At 43.5% G+C, this 19119-nt stretch overlaps 1 non-coding gene across 1 annotated transcript; it reads right to left on the bottom strand.

The window, feature by feature from the left end:
• Positions 1-2432: 2432 nt before the first annotated feature.
• On the bottom strand, positions 2433-2570 carry LOC119924049. The gene has a single exon (XR_005449029.1). It is a non-coding gene; the product is annotated as a small nucleolar RNA SNORA7 (small nucleolar RNA).
• Between the last annotated feature and the right edge of the window lie 16549 nt (positions 2571-19119).

Raw genomic sequence — 19119 nt, 5'->3', positions numbered from 1 at the left:
TCAGCTGTGTGACCTTGGGAAAGCCACTTCACTTCTCTGTGCCTCAGTTATTTCATTGGTAAAATGGGGATTAAGACTGTTAACTCCACATGGGACAACTTGATCACCTTGTATCCTCCCCAGCACTTAGAACAGTGCTTTGCATGTAGTAAGCACTTAACAAGTGCCATTATTATTATTATTCTTACTAATACTAATATTACTGCTTATGGTATTTGTTAAATGCTATGTGCCAGAAACTGTACTAAGCCCTGTGGTGCTTAAAAGCAAATTGGGTTGGACACAGTCCCTGTCTCACGTGGGGGCTCACAATCTCAATCCCCATTTTACCAATGAAATAACTGAGGCACAGAGAAGTGAAGTGGCTTTCCCAAGGTCACACAGCAGACAGTGTCTGGAGCTGGGATTAGAACCCATGGCCTTCTGACTCCCAGGCACGTGCTCTATCCACTATACCATGCTGCTTCTCTGCACTTACCGTGTGCAGAACACTGTACTAAGCTTTTGGGAAGATACTACTACTAATAATGATGGCATTTATTAAGTGCTTACTATGTGCAAATGAATCAATCATATTTATTGAGCACTTACTCTGTGCAGAGCACTGTACTAAACGCTTGGGAAGTACAAGTTGGCAACATATAGAGACCGTCCCTACTCAACAGTGGGCTCACAGTCTAGAAGGGGGAGACAGAATAAAACCAAACATATTAACAAAAAAAATTAAATAGAATAGATATGTACAAGTAAAATAAATGGAGTAATAAATATGTACTAACATATATACATATATACAGGTGCTGTGGGGAAGGGAAGGAGGTAAGATGGGGGGATGGAGAGGGGGAGGAGGGGGAGAGGAAGGAGGGGGCTCAGTCTGGGAAGGCCTCCTGGAGGAGGTGAGCTCTCAGTAGGGCCTTGAAGGGAGGAAGAGAGATAGCTTGGCAGATGGGCGGAGGGATTGGGGGCATTCCAGGCCCGGGTGAGGACGTGGGCCGGGGGTCGACAGTGAGACAGGCGAGAACGAGGCATGGTGAGGAGATTAGCAGCAGAGGAGCGGAGGGTGCAGGCTGGGCTGGAGAAGGAGAGAAGGGAAGTGAGGTAGGAGGGGCCGAAGTGATGGAGAGCCTTGAAGCCGAGGGTGAGGAGTTTCTACCTGATGCGTAGGTTGATTGGTAGCCACTGGAGATTTATGAGGAGAGGAGTAACATGTCCAGAGCGTTTCTGGACAAAGACAATCCGGGCAGCGGCATGAAGTATGGATTAAAGTGGGGAGAGACAAGAGGATGGGAGATCAGAGAGGAGGCTGATACAGTAGTCCAGACAGGATAGGATGAGAGCTTGAATGGGAAGGGTAGCGGTTTGGATGGAGAGGAAAGGGCGGAACTTGGCAATTTTGTGGAGCTGAGACTGGCTGGTTTTGGTGAAGGCTTGGATGTGAGGGGTGAACGAGAGAGCGGAGTCAAGGATGACACCAAGGTTGCAGGCCTGTGAGATGGGAAGGATGGTAGTGCCATGGTGGAACAGCGCTTTGCACATAGTAAGCGCTTAATAAATGCCATCATTATTATTAGTGCCATCAACAGTGATGGGAAAGTCAGGGAGAGGGCAGGGTTTGGGAGGGAAGACAAGGAGTTCAGTCTTGGACGTGTTGAGTTTTAGGTGACGGGCAGACATCCAGATGGAGAAGTCCTGAAGGCAGGAGGAGATGCGAGCCTGGAGGGACGGGGAGAGAGCAGGGGCAGAGATGTAGATTTGGGTGTCATCAGTGTAGAGATGATAGTTGAAGCCGTGGGAGTGAATGAGGTCACCAAAGAGTGAGTGTAGATCGAGAACAGAAGGGGACCGAGAAATGAACCTTGAGGAACTCCCACAGTAAGGGGATGGGAGGAGGAGGAGGAGCCTGCAAAACAGACTGAGAATGAACGACCGGAGAGATAAGAGGAGATCCAGTGCAAAGCACTGTTCTAAGCACTGGGGAAGTTACAAGGTGATCAGGTTGTCCTATGGGAGGCTCACAGTCTTAATCCCCATTTTACAGATGAGGTACTGAGGCCCAGAGAAGTGAAGTGACTTGCCCCAAGTCACACAGCTGGCAATTGGCGGAGCCGGGGTTTGAACCCATGACCTCTGACTCCAAAGCCTGATAGAAATGATCCCTGGTCACAAGAAGCTTATGCTCTACAAAAACAGACATTAAAATAAATTGTCTTGTCTTATGCTGTCGAGTTGTCTCCAACCCATAGAGACACCACGGACACATCTCTCCCAGAATGTCCTGCTCTCCATCTGCAATCGTTATGGTAGTGGATTCATAGAATTTTCTTGGTAATAATACAGAAATGATTTACTACTGTCACCTTGCACTCAGTAAAGCTGAGCATCTGCCCCCGACTCTCTCCTGTGCCTTTGCTGCCCAGCACGGGTGAGTTTTGATTTGTAGCAGATGGCCTTCCCCTCGCTAGCCATTGACCAAGCTAGGAATGGAATGGTTAGGCCTCTGCTTGACTCTCCCTCCCTTAGCCAAGACTGGTAGGGTACTGGAAACTCTTCAGGTGCGACCCCGAGAGGGGAAAATAAATTACCTCTAGGGAAAACAGTAGACTACAGGGATATGCAAGTCAAGTTCTGTGGGGCTGATGTGAGATTCAAGAGCTTAAGGGGTACACAGCCAACTGCATAATCAATGCAGAGGGGAGGATAGCTAGAGGAAAGGAAGGCTTTGTCAGGGAAGATCTCTCGGAGGAGATGCAATTTGGGGAGGGTTTTGAAGGTGGGGAAAAGGGTGGACTCTTGATTATGAAGGAAAAAATAGTCCCAAGTCAGTGGGTCTATGTCTCAAGGAGCCTAGATCAGCATGGTAGCGGTTTGGATGGAGAGGAAAGGATGGAGAGGATTCTAGAGATACTGTATAGGAAGAACCAACAGGTTTGGGTGACAGATGGAATATTAGAAAACTAGACTGTGAGCCCACTGTTGGGTAGGGACCATCTCTATATGTTGCCAACTTGTACTTCCCGAGCACTTAGTACAGTGCTCTGCACACAGTAAGCTCTCAATAAATACGATTGAGTGAATGAATATTACATTTGAAAGGGGGAGTCCAATACACTGCCCAGGCCGTGGTCTCGTGAGACAGAGGGGTTGATGGTGCTGTCTATGTGATGGAAAAGTTAGGAGGGGAAAGTCAGATTTGGGTGGGAAGATGGGGAGTTCTCTATTGGACATTTCAAATTTGAGGCAACTCTTGAAGCCCCAAGTAGAGATATTGTGAAGCCAGAACAAGATGTGAGACTGCAGATGAGAGAGGTCAGGGCTAGAGAAGTAGATTTGGGAATCAACCACGTACAGATGATCTCAACACCAAGATATATTACTAAGGAACTTCCTTTCTAGGTCTTTCCTTTTTATCCATCTGGGAGACCGAAGAGAAAGGATCGGGTCCCCAAGAGTTTACTAAACTCTGAAAGCCGAAGAAGGTTAGCACCATTGGCACTGATGATTCATACGTAACCTTAGTGCTTTGCTTTCTTGCCACATGCCAGCTTGACTAACCTAAGGGTGCCCAAAATTACCATTGATCAATAGTTTGAAATTGCACCACTTGAACCTTGACCTTTAATTCTGCTGTGTTGTAGTCTACGTTCTAACGTCAGCCTTTGCGGAATTATTCATTCTGGCAGCAGACCAACAAGACGGGTACACCGGCAGAATGTTAACTGGCCATTTTTTGGCTTAGCAAAAAACAAACCCAAACAAATGAAACAGATTGTATTCGAATTATAGTGGATAGATGGAGTCTGTTGCCAAGTAGGATGGGATGGAGCAAAATAGGATAAATCTGGAATGCAATAATAATAATAATAATGGTATTTGTTAAGCGCTTACTATGTGTAAAGCCACTGTTCTAAGTGATGGGGGAATACAAGGTAATCAAGGTTGTCTCACGTGGGGCTCACAATCTTAATCCCCATTTTACACATGAGGGAACTGAGGCCCAGAGAAGTTAAGAGACTTGCCCAAAGTCACATAGCTGGGAAGTGGCCGAGCCAGGATTAGAACCCATAACCTCTGACTCCCAAGCCCGGGCTCTTTCCACTGAGCCACGCTTATAGTTAGCGGACATGAACTCAGCCTTCAAAGATCTTAAATTCTAGTTAAGGATCTGACTAACTAGAATCTAAAGAGAGAAGCAGTGTGGCTCAGTGGAAAGAGCATGGGCTTTGGAGCCAGAGGTCATAGGTTCAAATCCAGGCTCCGCCAATGGCCAGCTGTGTCACTTTGGGCAAGTCACTTCACTTCTCTGTGTCTCAGTTACCTCATCTGTAAAATGGGGATTAAGACTGTGAGCCCCCTGTGGGACAAGCTGATCACCTTGTAACCTCCCCAGAGCTTAGAACAGCGCTTTGCACATAGTAAACGCTTAATAAATACCATCATCATTATTATTATAGGTTACATAAAGATTATTCAAATTAATTACATCCACATTTCCTCCCTTCCTTAATAATAGCAATGATTACAGTATTCGTTAAGCGCTTACTACATGCCAAGCACTGTTCTAAGTGCTGACAGGAGGAATATATCTGTTCTTTGCCATTTTCCAGATGGCTCCTGGGAGCTTGATCACATGAAATCGCTGAGGTCTGCAAACTGATTTTCTTCATAAGGAACGGAAGGAGTTTTGAAATAGAGTTCTGATCTTCATCTTCTTTTGTAGATTCTCTAGCAGTGTTTTTCTCTGCCTCCTTTCTAACAGGCTTTTATGGAATCATAAAATCATAACGCTTACACTAGAGGTCGTGGTCTAGTCCCTTCCCCCAGGCAGATTTCAACTAAACCATTCCAGACAGACGCGCACTTATTCTGTTCCTAAAGATCTCTAGGGAAGGAAATTATAAACTATTTTTGATGGTCCATTCCAATCCCGAAATATCCCGTTACTGCGAAAAAGGTCTTCCTTACGCCTCATCTAAATTCCTCCTCCTGCAATTTATGCCCATGCCCTGCTGTTATGTCCTCTTCTATTTGTCCTTGTGCCGTTTCTTTATGATTCTACTCTTACAGAATTGACATTTCTTTGCAAGATTTCCCCTTTGAGTTTTTGGGCAATAACAGACGAAATGAAATTTGAAATCTGTTTCTGGGAGCGATTTAGTGTGAGGAAGCTTCAGCATGACTCACAAGAGATGTGGAGTCAAGTTTGCTTCAGGGTCTGAGTGATGCCTCCTCCAACAGCTTGTCCGAGGAAATGGGCTTCTGTCTAGATGAGGATTGCCTAGCTTTCCCCCTCAAACTGCAAACAGACTGGAAGAAAGGAAAGGAAACAATTTCGTTTCCACATGTGGATTGAATTTTTCACTCGAGAACTCTGTGGAAGCAATATGATCTCATGGTTAGAGCATGGACTGAGAGTCAGAAGGACCTGGGTTCTAATCCCGGCTCCACCACGTGTCTGCAAGTCATTTCGCGTATTTGTGCCTCGGTTACCTTAGCTGTAAAATGGGGATAATAATAATAATGGTATTTGTTAAGTGCTTACTATGTGCAAGGCACCGTTCTAAGCACTGGGGAGGTTACAAGGTGATCAGGTTGTTCCACGGGGGGCTCACAGTTTTAATCCCTATTTACAGATGAGGTAACTGAGGCCCAGAGAAGTTAAGTGACTTGCCCAAAGTCACACAGCTGACAGTTGGCGGATTCGGGATTTGAACCCCTGACCTCTGACTCCAAAGCCCGTGCTCTTTTCACTGAGGGATAAGAGGGTGAGCCGCATGCGGGACAAAGATTGTGCCCAACCTGATTAACTTCTATCTATCCCTGTGCTTAGAACAGTGCTTGGTACATAGTAAACACCTAAAAAGTACCATAATTATTAATTGTTATTATTAACTGTGTACCAACCCGATGAGGGCACAGCAGATTCAGCTACCGCGAGGGCACAAGGAGGTATGCTCTTCAATGGCCAATAATTACAATAATTACAGAAGCAGCATGGCTCAGTGGACAGAGCACCGGCTTTGGTGTCAGAGGTCATGGGTTTGAATCCCAGCTCTGCCAATTGTCAGCTGTGTGACTTTGGGCAAGTCACTCAACTTCTCTGTGCCTCAGTTCCCTCATCTGTAAAATGGGGATTAAGACTGTGAGCCCCCTGTGGGACAACCTGATCACCTTGTAACCTCCCCAGCGCTTAGAACAGTGCTTTGACACAGTAAGCGCTTAATAAATTCTATTATTATTATTTTATTATTACAATGTCACCCTAAGCAACCATCTTTCATTCAGTCGTATTCCTTGAGCGCTATTGCGTGCAGAGCACTGTACTAAGCTCTTGGGAGAGTACAGTACAACAGTAACTGAACACATTCCCTGCTCACAATGAGTTTACAGCCTAGAAAGCTTACTTTGCAACGTGCATTGTTTTGCTACTCAAGGATTGGGCAAAATGTCTAACGATGAATGGTATTTATTGAGTGTTTCCTGTGTGCAGCGCAATGTACTGGTTGTTTGGGACAATGCTCTTGCAATACTCCTCAAGGTACATGCATTCGAATGGATGTGAAGATAGTTTGACACAACCCACCAGCTGTACTAAAAAACAACTGAAGCTATGCCTGCTCCAGAAACCTAAGCACCTTGTCACCCCTCCTAAGCACAAATGCCCCACCATGACAAGCAATGATGGGGAAAAATAACAGTTCCAAAAAGATGCAGGAATGCCGACAAATGGCAAGCTTATTGCAGGCGGTGGTTTTACCACTTTGATCGGTGGTGTGCTCAACTATTCCTTCATTCAATCATATTTTTTGAGCACTTACTGTGTGCAGAGCACTGGACTAAGTGCTTGGAAAGTACAATTTGGCAGACAACAAAACAAGTAGACAGGCATCAATAGCATCAATATAAATAAATAGAATTATACATATATACACATCATTAATAAAACAAATAGCCTCTGTTCTCCTAGCTCCAATACCCGACAATTTTTATTTTATTATCCATGTTTTTTTTACTTCTATGTTGGTTTTGTGCTATGATTATCTTAATTTTCCTTGTGTGTCTGCCACCAATTTCCTTTCCACCTTATTCTTATAAGGATTGTAAACATCCCGTGGGTCAGGGAGCTTTTCTAAATCTCAACCAGGTATTCTTGTCCAGAGTTTTGCACACAGTAAGCACTTAATAAATACTACTATTACTACTACTACTAATAATAATAATGGTATTTGTTGAGCACTTACTATGTGCCAGACACTGTACTAAGTGCTGGGTGGTTACAAGCAAATCACAGTCCCTGTCCCAAATGGGGCTCACATTCTCAATCCCCATTTTACAGATGAACTGAGGCACAGAGAAGTGAAGTGACTTGCCCGAGGTCACACAGCAGACAAATGGTGGAGCCAGAATTAGAACCCATGACCTTCTGACTTCCAGGCCCGGACTCTAGCATGGCTTAGTGGAAAGAGCACAGGCTTGGGAGTCAGAGGGGTTTTTTTTATTTATTTTTTAATGGTATTTATTAAGCACTTACTATGTGCAGAGCACTGTTCTAAGTGCTGGGGAATTTACAAGGTGATCAGGTTGTCCCACGTGGGGCTCACAGTCTTCATCCCCATTTTACAGATGAGGGAACTGAGGCCCAGAGAAGTTAAGTGACTTGCCCAAAGTCACACAGTTGACAAGTGGTGGAGCCGGGATTTGAACCCATGACCTCTGACTCCAAAGCCCGTGCTTTTTCCACTGAGCCACGCTGCTTCTCTAATCCCGGCTCTGCAACTGACCAGCTGTGTGACTTTGGGCAAGTCACTTGACTTCTCTGTGACTCATCCCCTCATCTGTAAAATGGGGATTAAGACGTGAGTCCCATGTGGGACAACCTGATTACCTTGTATCTACCCCAGCACTTAGAACAGTGCTCAGAACATAATATGAGCCTAACAAGTGTCATTATTATTATTATTACTATTATTATTATCGGTAATTTTTAAAAGTGTCACACATGTCAAAATTTCCCCTGCAGCTTTGAAAATGGAATTTTACATGCTCAGGGAATCATCATCATCATCATCATCAATCGTATTTATTGAGCGCTATGTGCAGAGCACTGTACTAAGCGCTTGGGAAGTACAAATTGGCAACATATAGAGACAGTCCCTACCCAACAGTGGGCTCACAGTCTAAAAGGGGAGTATTAAGCACTTACTATGTGCAAAGCACTGTTCTAAGCAATGGGGAGGTTACAAAGTGATCCGGTTGTTCCACGGGGGGGTTTGACAGTCTTAATCCCCATTTTCTGGATGAGGGAACTGAGGCCCAGAGAAGTGAAGTGACTTGCCCAAACTCACACAGCTGGCAATTGGCGGAGCCGGGATTTGAACCCATGATCTCGGACTCCAAAGCCCGCTCTCTTTCCAATGAGCCACGCTGCTTCTCATCTTAAGAGGTCATAAAATGATCAGCACAATGATTACTGGCATATTTAAAATGGGGAAAGTAAAACCCGTGCTCTAGCGTGGCTTAATGGAAAGAGCAAGGGCTTGGGAGTTGGAAGATCATGGGTTCTAATTCTGGCTACACCACTTGTCAGTTGTGTGACTTTGGGCAAGTCACTTCACTTCTCTGTGCCTCAGTTACCTCATCTGTAAAACGGGCATTAAGATTGTGAGCCCCATGTGGAACAACCTAATAACCCTGTATCTATCCCAGCACTTAGAACAGTGCTTGGCACATAATAAGCCCTTAACAAATACTATCATTATTATTATTATTATTATCCACTACTCCTAGCTGCTTCTAACAGTACTGTAGTGTGCATAGGAATCCTTAAGTTGGATGGATCAAAGCAGCCTTTGAGAATTTGCAAGGATCGCTGTGGTAACTGCTCCAGTTTCTCCCTGACTATAACCATTGTTTGGAAAATGACCCCAAACCACAAAAGCAGGTAGATGTCACGTACCTGAAGAATGAGTGAATACAACAGAAAGAATATATCTATAACAAAACGGCATCAGCCCTGAGGAATAGGAAACCCTTAAAGTTTCCTGTAGGAATAGGGAATGGGCATTTCTTAAATGTATCGTGGACTAGGTAGCAAATCAAAAAGAAGGGGGAAAAGTCAGATTATGCTAACACAGAATTCATTGCTGGCAAAATCCTTGCCAGAGGTCTTCTGGAACAGCTACAAAAGTATATTGTTAAACACTGATTTCTGGAAACACAATATGGATTCAGCCAATTGCATGGCACCAAGGACCTGATTTTCACTGTGTTTCTGATACGGGAGAAATGAATGGGGCAATCCTGAAACCTCTATATAGTATGACCTTCATTTATCTTATGAAAGCAGTTGACCCCATTTGACTATAAGCTCCTTGAGGGCAGGGATAGGGGCTATCACTATATTGTACTGAGCCCCTCATCTCCTCCCCATCCCCCCCAACCTACCTCCTTCCCCTCCCCACAGCACTTGTATGTATATTTGTACAGATTTATTACTCTATTTTACTTGTACATATTTACTACTCTATTTTGTTAATGATGTATATATAGCTTTAATTCTATTTGTTCTGACAATTTTGACGCCTGTCTACATGTTCTGTTTTGTTGCCTGTCTCCCCCTTCTAGATTGTGAGCCCATTGTTGGGTAGGGACCATCTCTATATGTTGCCGACTTGTACTTCCCAAGCTCTTAGTACAATGCTCAGCACACAGTAAACGCTCAATATGATTGAATGAATGAATGTATATATGTATATTATGTATACATATGTATGTATATTTATTCATTCATTCAATCGTATTTATTGAGCACTTACTGTGTGCAGAGCACTGTACTAAGTGCTATGTATATACATACATATGTATATATATGCATATATGTTTGTACGTATTTATTACTCTATTTATTTGTTTATTTTATTTGTACATATTTATTCTATTTATTTTATTAGTATGTTTTGTTTTGTTGTCTGTCTCCCCCTTCTAGGCTGTGAGCCCACTGTTCAGTAGGGACCATCTCTATATGTTGCCAACTTGTACTTTCCAAGCGCTTAGTACAGTGCTCTGCACACAGTAAGCGCTCAATAAATACGACTGAATGAATGTACTTTCCCACGTACTATTTTATGGTATTTGTTAAGTACTTATCATGTGCCAGGCACCATTCTAAGCACTGGGCTAGATACAAGGCTATCTGGTTGGACACAGTCCATGTGTCACATGGGGCTCACCGTCTTAATCCCCATTTTGCAGTTGAGGTAACTGAGGCCCAGAGAAGTGAAGTGACTTGTCCAGGGTCCCACATCAGGCAGGTGGCAGAGGTTAGGACTAGAACCCAGATCCTTCTGACTTCCAGTCCCTTGCTCTCTTCACTAGGCCATGCTGTTTCTCAAGTTTTTGTGCTCTGAACATAGTAGGTCATGGTTTGATTGATTGATTATTAACTGATCGGTAGATCTGGACTCCAAAATTGACTTGTATATGTATATTTGTACAGATTTATTACTCTATTTTACTTGTACACATTTATTATTCGATTTATTTTGTTAATGATGTGCAACTAGCTTTAATTCTATTTGTTCTGACGATTTTGACACCTGTCTACGTGTTTTGTTTTGTTGTCTGTCTGCCCCTTCTAGACGGTGAGCCCGTTGTTGGGTAGGGACCGTCTCTACATGTTGCCGACTTGTAGTTCCCAAGCGCTTAGTACAGTGCTGTGCACACAATAAGAGCTCAATAAATACGGTTGAATGAATGAAAGACTTGGTCAATAATGGCCACCCAGAGAAGTTAATTAAGATTCTGAGGTAACTTTGGGGTGGTGTGATTGGTCACAGTCAGCTGTATGACTTTGGGCAAGTCACTTAACTTCTCTGGGCCTCAGTTACCTCATCTGTAAAATGGGGATTAAGACTGTGAGCCCCCTGTGGGACAACCTGATCACCTTGTAACCTCCCTGGCGCTTAGAAGAGTGCTTTGCACATAGTAAGCGCTTAATAAATGCCATCATCATCCTTATCAGAGTGCTGAGTAGCCTGTATGAACTATTATCCATAAGAAATGGGGTAAAGTAGGGGAAGCAGCGTGGCTCAGTGGAAAGAGCCCAGGCTTGAGATTCAGAAGTCACGGGTTCTAATCCCGGCTCCCCCACTTGTCAACTGTGTGACTGGGTGAGTCACTTAATTTTTCTGGGCCTCAGTCACTTCATCTGTAAAATGGGGATTGAGACTGTGAGCCCCACATGGGACAACCTGATCACTTTGTATCCGCCCTAGCACTCAGAACAGTGCCTTGCACATAGGAAGCGCTTAACAAATGCCACCATTATCATTATTAAAGTAGGGATGGTCTGTTCAGTTTATTATATCCAGCTATGCTGAATGGTGTAGCAAGTAATGTGGATGCAGGAACTGGAGTTCACATCTGTGCACCCAATGATTTTTTCCTAATATAACAGGATACAGCAATCGTCCATAGTTCTAGGGAATCATTCAATAATTGCTTCAAAAGGCACCAAGAAGAAAAGATGTACAAACAGCTTGGTTGAATCATCAGGTTACTCTGAATTTATGTAGAGTCAACAAAAAATGGAAATCTGCATCATATCTTGTATCTATCCTAGTGTTTAGAGGAAGCAAAATTATACAGTAGATAATAATAATAATAACAATGGCATTTGTTAAGCATTATGTACCAAGCACTGTTCTAAGCACTGGGGGTAATGAGATTGTCCCTTAAGGGGCTCACAGTCTTAATCCCTGTTTTGCAGATGAGGTAACTGAGGCCCAGAGAAGTTAAGTGACTAGCCCAAAGTCACACAGTAGACAAGTGGTGGAGTCAGGATTAGAACCCATGACCTCTGACTCCCAAGCCCGGGCTCTTTCCACTGAGCCGTGCTGCTCCTGGAAGTGAGAAGGTTCAAATCCTGGCTCTGCCATTTGTCTGCTGTGTGTCTTTATGCAAGTCACTTCACTGCTCTGTGCCTCAGTTGTCTCCTCTGTAAAATGGGTATTGAGACTGTGAGCCCCATCCAGGATAGGAAATGTGTCCAACCCAATTTGCTTGTATCCACCGTAGCGCTTACTACAGTGCCTGGCACTTAGTAAACCCTTAGCAAATACCACAATTATTAGAACAATGCTTGACACATAGTAAGTGCTTAACAAATACCATAACAATTACAATCATACCAACAATCTTAAATTTATATTGGTTGTAGGGATATAAATGTGTTATCTAGTTAGCACATGGATTTGGAATGATAATGATAATGATGTATTCATTAAGTGCTTACTATATGCCACGTACTGTTCTAAGCACTGGGAGAGATACAAATTTATCAGGTTGTCCCAAGTGGGGCTCACAATCTTAATCCCCATTTCACAGATGAGGCAACTGAGGCACAGAGAAGTTAAAGGACTTGCCTAAAGTCACACAGCTGACAGGCGTTGGAGCTGGGATTTGAACTCATGACCTCTCCCTCCCAAGCCCGTGCTCTTTCCACTAAGCCACGCTGCTAAAAGAACTATAAAATCGAATCAAGAAGGACAGTCCTTCGTCTGTATATATGTATGTTTGTACATATTTATTATTCTATTTATTTATTTTACTTGTACATATCTATTCTATTTATTTTATTAGTATGTTTGGTTTTGTTCTGTGTCTCCCCATTTTAGACTGTGAGCCCACTGTTGGGTAGGGACTGTCTCTATATGTTGACAATTTGTACTTCCCAAGCGCTTAGTACAGTGCTCTGCACATAGTAAGCGCTCAATAAATACGATTGATGATGATGATAGAAACTGACAAAGAGTTCAGGACAAGAGTTCAATTTGCATAAGAGGTGTTTGGTTGTCGAATGTGTTTGGGCATTTGATCAATTCTAACCATGTAGAGGCTCCCAAACCCAATCACCTGATACAATCTGATAATGGCCCGGTACCCAGTGAAGCTGCTTAGCCCCTCTGGGCCAGGAAATGCCTGAAACAACTCCCAGATTTGAGGTTGATGGCACCTGCTTTGGACCGCAGCATTCCCTGGCACGATTTTTAAAAAATTTCAGTTTTTGAAATAAAAAGAAAATCAATCAATCACATTTATTGAGCGCTTACTGTGTGCAGAGCACTGTACTAAGCGTTTGGGAAGTCCAAGTTGGCAACATATAGAGACAGTCCCTACCCAACAGTGGGCTCACAGTCTAGAAGGGGGAAGACAGAGAACAAAACCAAACATATTAACAAAATAAAATAAATAGAATAGATATGTACAAGTAAAATAAATGCGAGGCTTCCCATTCATTCATTCACTCATTCAATCGTCTTTACTGAGCGCTTACTGTGTATCTCGGTAGAGTACAATATACAATAGAGTACAATAAACAGGATGAGAGAAGCAGCGTGGCTCAGTGGAAAGAGCACAGGCTTTGGAGTCAGAGGTCATAGGTTCAAATCCCGGCTCTGCCAATTGTCATCTGTGTGACTTTGGGCAAGTCACTTAGCTTCTCTGGGCCTCAGTTACCTCATCTGTAAAATGGGGATTAAGACTGTAAACTCCATGTGGTACAATCTGATAACTTTGTAACCTCCCCAGTGCTTAGAACAGTGCTTTGCACATCATCATCATCATCAATCGTATTTATTGAGCACTTACTGTGTGCAGAGCACTATACTAAGCGCTTGGGAAGTACAAGTTGGCAACATATAGAGACAGTCCCTACCCAGCAGTTGGCTCACAGTCTAAAAGGGGGAGACAGAGAACAAAACCAAACATATTAATAAAATAAATAGAATAGATGTGTACAAGTAAAATTAAGCACTTAATAAATGCCGTTATTATTATTATTTTATTAAAACCCATAACCTTGTGATTCCCAGGCCTGTGCTCTAACCACTACACCATCTTGCTTCTCCGTGAGCTCGTTGCGGGCGGGGAATTCATTCAATCAGATTTATTGGGTAGGGACTGTCTCTATACGTTACCAACTTGTACTTCCCAAGCGCTTAGTATAGTGCTCTGCACACAGTAAGCGCTCAATAAATACGATTGATAATGATGATGATTGAGCGCTTACTGTGTGCTGAGCACTGTACTAAGATGGTGCTCTGCCTCAACATTTTGCAGGGAAAGTAACTGTCTGGTGGATTTGAGGAGGGCCAGTGTCTATTAACTCCACTCTTGAACGGGCTCTAGTGTGGGTCATCTGTGTCTGTTCCCTCCACCAGGAACTGCCCCGGGGGGCCCGACTCACATTTTGAATATTCCACCCAGTCTTACACGGAATATGAGGTGCCCTGGTCTTCCCTGGGGTGAGGCGGCAGGGAGGCATCTTAGTACAGTGCTCCGCACACAGTACGCGCTCAATAAATACGATTGAATGATTTCCCCGCCCGCAACGAGCTTACGGAGAAGCAGCGTGGTGTAGTGGCTAGAGCCTGGGCCTGGGAATCAGAAGGTTATGAGTTCTAATCCCGGCTCCTCCACTTGTCTGCCGTGCAACCTTAGGGACGTCACGTCACTTCTCTGTGCCTCTGTCACCTCATCTGTAAAATAGGGATTAAGACTGTGAGTCCTATTTGGGACAGGGACTGTGTCCAAATGGATTCGCTTGCATCCACCCCAGTGCTTAGTACAGCGCTTGGCACATAGTAAGTGCTTAGGAAATAGCATTATTATTGTTATTATTATTATTATTATTTCACCTCCTCTGCCTATACTATAAAGAGATTGAACTCACGTAGCACAAACCCAGAAAAATCCAACCCATCTCCCTCCTCTCCCACCATGCTGAATTCATTCATTCTTATTTATTAAGCACTTACTGTGTGCAGAGCACTGGATTAAGCGCTTGGGAGAGCACTATACAACAATAAACAGGTACATTCCCTGCCCACAATGAGCTTACAGTCTAGATGGGGGGAGACTGACATTATTCATTCATTCATTCAATCGTATTTATTGAGCACTTACTGTGTGCAGAGCACTGTACTAAGCACTTGGGAAGTACAAGTTGGCAACAACTATTGCAGCAGTAGTGGTAGGGAGGCAATAGAGGCAGCTCCCAGGTGTCAGTCCTGGAAGATGAGAAGCAGCGTGGCTCAGTGGAAAGAGCCTGGGCTTTGGAGTCAGAGGTCATGAGTTCAAATCCTGGCTCTGCCGCTTGTCAACTGTGTGACTTTGGGCAAGTCACTTAACTTCTCTGTGCCTCAGTTCCCTCATCTGTAAAATGGGGATTAAGACTGTGTGCCCCCCGTGGGACAACCTGATCACTTTGTATACCTCCCATTGCTTTGAACAGTGCTTTGCATATAGTGAGCGCTTAACAAATGCCATCATTATTATTATGAACCAGGACACCGGAGGGTAATGCTTCCCCTGCTGTCACTACTGCTCTGGAGCCTGGGGAGATGAGATGGGACACCAGAAGAAAATGTGTTTCCTTGCCACATCTGGACCCCAGAAAATGAGCAGGGGCAGGAGAGGAAACCATGTGTGTGCCTGCAGTCAGCCCAGGTGCCTTCCTTTTGAGTTTCACGGAAAGTCCAGCCTCCATCTTTCGTGGCCACCCCCTGCCTGGAAGTTCCAGTGACTTTGTAACAAACTATGCAAAGGATCATCTGAGAGGCTTTATGAAGCACTGCTTTATGGGATCATCTTGAAAGATTTCACCCGATTAACATTTTGTGGAACAAAATCTGCCAACCATCTGCGGAACTCTAATATTCTGTGGTGACATCCTGGTATTAGAGAAGTGACTTGCCCAAGGTCACTCAGCAGACAGGTGGCTGAGCCAGGATTAGAGCATGAGCCTGATTGTCAGATGACCCGCGGGTCCTAATCTCGGCTCGGCCACTTGCCTGCTGTGTGACCTTGGTCGAGTTACTTGATTTCTCCGTATCTCAGTTTCCCTGTCTGTAAAAATTGAGCTTTGATTCCTGTTTTCCCTCTTATGTAGACTGTGAACCCAATGTGCGGCAGGGACTGTGTCCAACCTGAATATCTTGTATATCTCTCAGCACTTGGAACAGTGCTTGGCACATAGTAAGAGATTAAATAACACAATTATTATTACTATTGTCATTAGTAATAATAGTAGATCATTCATCTGTAAAATGGGGAATAAGATTATGAGCCCCACGTGGGACAACCTGATAACCTTGTATCCCCCCAGTGCTTAGAACAGTGCTTTGAACATAGTAAGCGCTTAAATACCATTATTATTATTATTATTAGTAGTAGTAGTAGTAGTAGTAGTAGTAGTAGTAGTAGTAGTAGTAGTAGTCCATCCCCATTTTACCTCCTTCCCTTCCCCACAGCACCTGTATATATGTATATATGTTTGTACATATTCATTACTGTATTTATTTATTTTACTTGTACTTATCTATTTCATTTATTTTATTTTGTTAATATGTTTGGTTCTGTTCTCTGTCTCCCCTTTCTAGACTGTGAGCCCACTGTTGGGTAGGGACTGTCTCTGTATGTTGCCGACTTGTACTTCCGAAGCGCTTAGTACAGTGCTCTGCACACAGTAAGCGCTCAATAAATGTGATTGATTGATTTATAGTGGTAGTTAGTAGTAGGCTTTAGACCAATTGGATTATCTATTTAGTCTTAGTGCTGGCCAACTTTCTCTAGGCTTTTAAGTCCCGGACCATTCCCAACAGATATCCCATCCGACTCCACCATCACCATTCATTCAATGGTATTTATTGAGTGCTTACTGTGTGCAGAGCACTGTACTAAGCACTTGGGGAGTACAAAGATGTGTGCATACTCACCCCATTCCTTCTCTCCGACAGCACTTACATAAACATTTTAAACTCTGTGGGATCTCCTACCTGTAAATTATTTTATTGTCTGTTCTCGTGCTAGATTGTAAGCTCTTTGATGTTCAGGGTTGGGTCTACTATCAATCAATCATATTTAGTGAGCACTTACTGTGTGCAGAGCACTGTACTAAGTGCTTGGGAAGTACAAGTTGGCAACATAAAGAGACAGTCCCTACCCAACAGTGGGCTCACAGTCTAAAAGGGGGAGACAGAGAACAAAACCAAACATACTAACAAAATAAAGTAAATAGAATAGATATGTACAAGTAAAATAGAGTAAAATAAATAGAGTAAGAGAGTAAGTCTACTACTTGTACTGTGCTCTCCAAAATGTTTTGTGCAGCGCTCTTCCCACAATTAAGGGCTTTAAAAATAGGATTGAGTGATTTATTAATCAAAGGACATTAACTGTAAGTGGCAAAGTCCCTGTCCTCAAGACACTTACACTTTAATGTACATTGGAATAATACACGTGTATTAAAAACACTCACATATGCATTTTGACAAATACACACATATATTACTGTGACTCTTGGATTCTGAGCAGTGAGAATCCCCAGACTGTGCTCCTCCAGTCACAATGGCCAACTGCTTTTGTTTTTCATTTCTGGATTTGTTTTGGTCTGTTATGTTGTTTTATAATAGAATTAAAACAAAATAAAATTTGTTTCATCTTTAATGCCTCCTTCCCCAGTCTCTTTCCTCCCCTCTATTTTTAGGTTGAGGACAAGTAGCTCCCTAATATTTGCTCATATCTTCTTTTCCAGAATTTAGGTCTGAGAAACAGCCTGTGAGAAGCAGCATGGCCTCGTAGATAGGGCATGAGCCTGGGAGCCAGAAGGTCCTGGGTTCTAATCCCGGTCCTCCACCTCTCTGCTCTGTGACCTTGGGCAAGCCACTTCACTTCTTTGGGCCTTAGTTACCTCACCTGTAACATGGGGATTAAGACTGTGAGCCCCATGCAGGACAGGGACTCTGTCCACCTGACAATCTTATATCTATCCCAGTACTTTTGACAGTGCCTGGCACATAATAATAATAATAGTGATAATGATGGCATTTATTAAATGTTTACTATGTGCAAAGCACTGTTCTAAGCACTGGGAAGGTTACAAGGTGATCAGGTTGTCCCATGGGGGGGGGCTCACAGTCTTCATCCCCATTTTACAGATGAGGTAATTGAGGCATAGAGAAGTGAAGTGACTTGTCCGAAGTCACACAGCTGACAATTGGCGGAGTTGGGATTTGAACTCATTACCTCTGACTCCAAAGCCGGTGCTCTTTCCACTGAGCCACGCTGCTTCTGCACATAGTAAGGGTTTAGCAAATGCCATTAAAGAAAGAAGGTCAGTACTCTGTACAGAGTAGGCACTCAATAAATACTATGACTATTATCACTTTCTTCATAATTTCAATTTTTCTGGGTATGCCACTTGTGGACTGCTCAGAGCTACTCTGGTCAATGTGTCTCCATTCATTCAATCAATCATATTTATTGAGCGCTTACTGTGTGCAGAGCACTGATCTAAGCGCTTGGGAAGTACAAGTTGGCAACATATAGAGACGGTCCCTACCCAACAGCGGGCTCACAGTCTAGAAGGGGGAGACAGACAACAAAACATATTAACAAAATAAAATAAATAGAATAAATATGTACAAATAAAATAGAGTAATAAATACGTACAAACATATACCTATATACAGGTGCTGTGGGGAGGGGAAGGAGTTAAGGCTGGGAGGATGAGGAGAGGGAGAGGAAGAGGGGGGCTCAGTCAGGGAAGGCCTCCTGGAGGAGGTGAGCTCTCTGTAGGGCTTTGAATTTTTCCAGGTTTACCTGGAAAAATTCATATAGTTCTCTGTGAAGCATTACTTTTTATGGCATTTATGAAGCACTTACTATGTGCAAAGCACTGTTCTAAGCACTGGGGAGGTTACAAGGTGATCAGGTTTTCCCACGGGGGGCTCACAGTCTCTGGGCCAGAATGGCAGATGGGCTCAATCCAGAGACTTCAGGACAGAGAATTGGAATGAAGCATGGGCCTCGGAATCGAAAGGACCTAGGTTCTAATGCTGGCTCTGCCACTTGTCTGCTGTGTGACCTTGGTAACATCACTTCACTTCTCTGGGCCTCAGTTACCTCATCTGGAAAGTGGGGATTAAGGCTGTGAGCTCCATTAAATATAGCTTCAATTCTATTTGTTCTGACGATTTCAACACCTGTCTATATGTTTTGTTTTGTTGTCTGTCTTCCCCTTCTAGATTGTGAGCCCATTGTTGGGTAGGGACCGACTCTATG

Source organism: Tachyglossus aculeatus, chromosome 2, assembly GCF_015852505.1.
Source record: "Tachyglossus aculeatus isolate mTacAcu1 chromosome 2, mTacAcu1.pri, whole genome shotgun sequence".
NCBI classification, from domain to species: domain Eukaryota; kingdom Metazoa; phylum Chordata; class Mammalia; order Monotremata; family Tachyglossidae; genus Tachyglossus; species Tachyglossus aculeatus.
The sequence above is the reverse complement of the archived record's forward strand: the minus strand, read 5'-3'. Positions and strand labels throughout refer to the sequence as shown.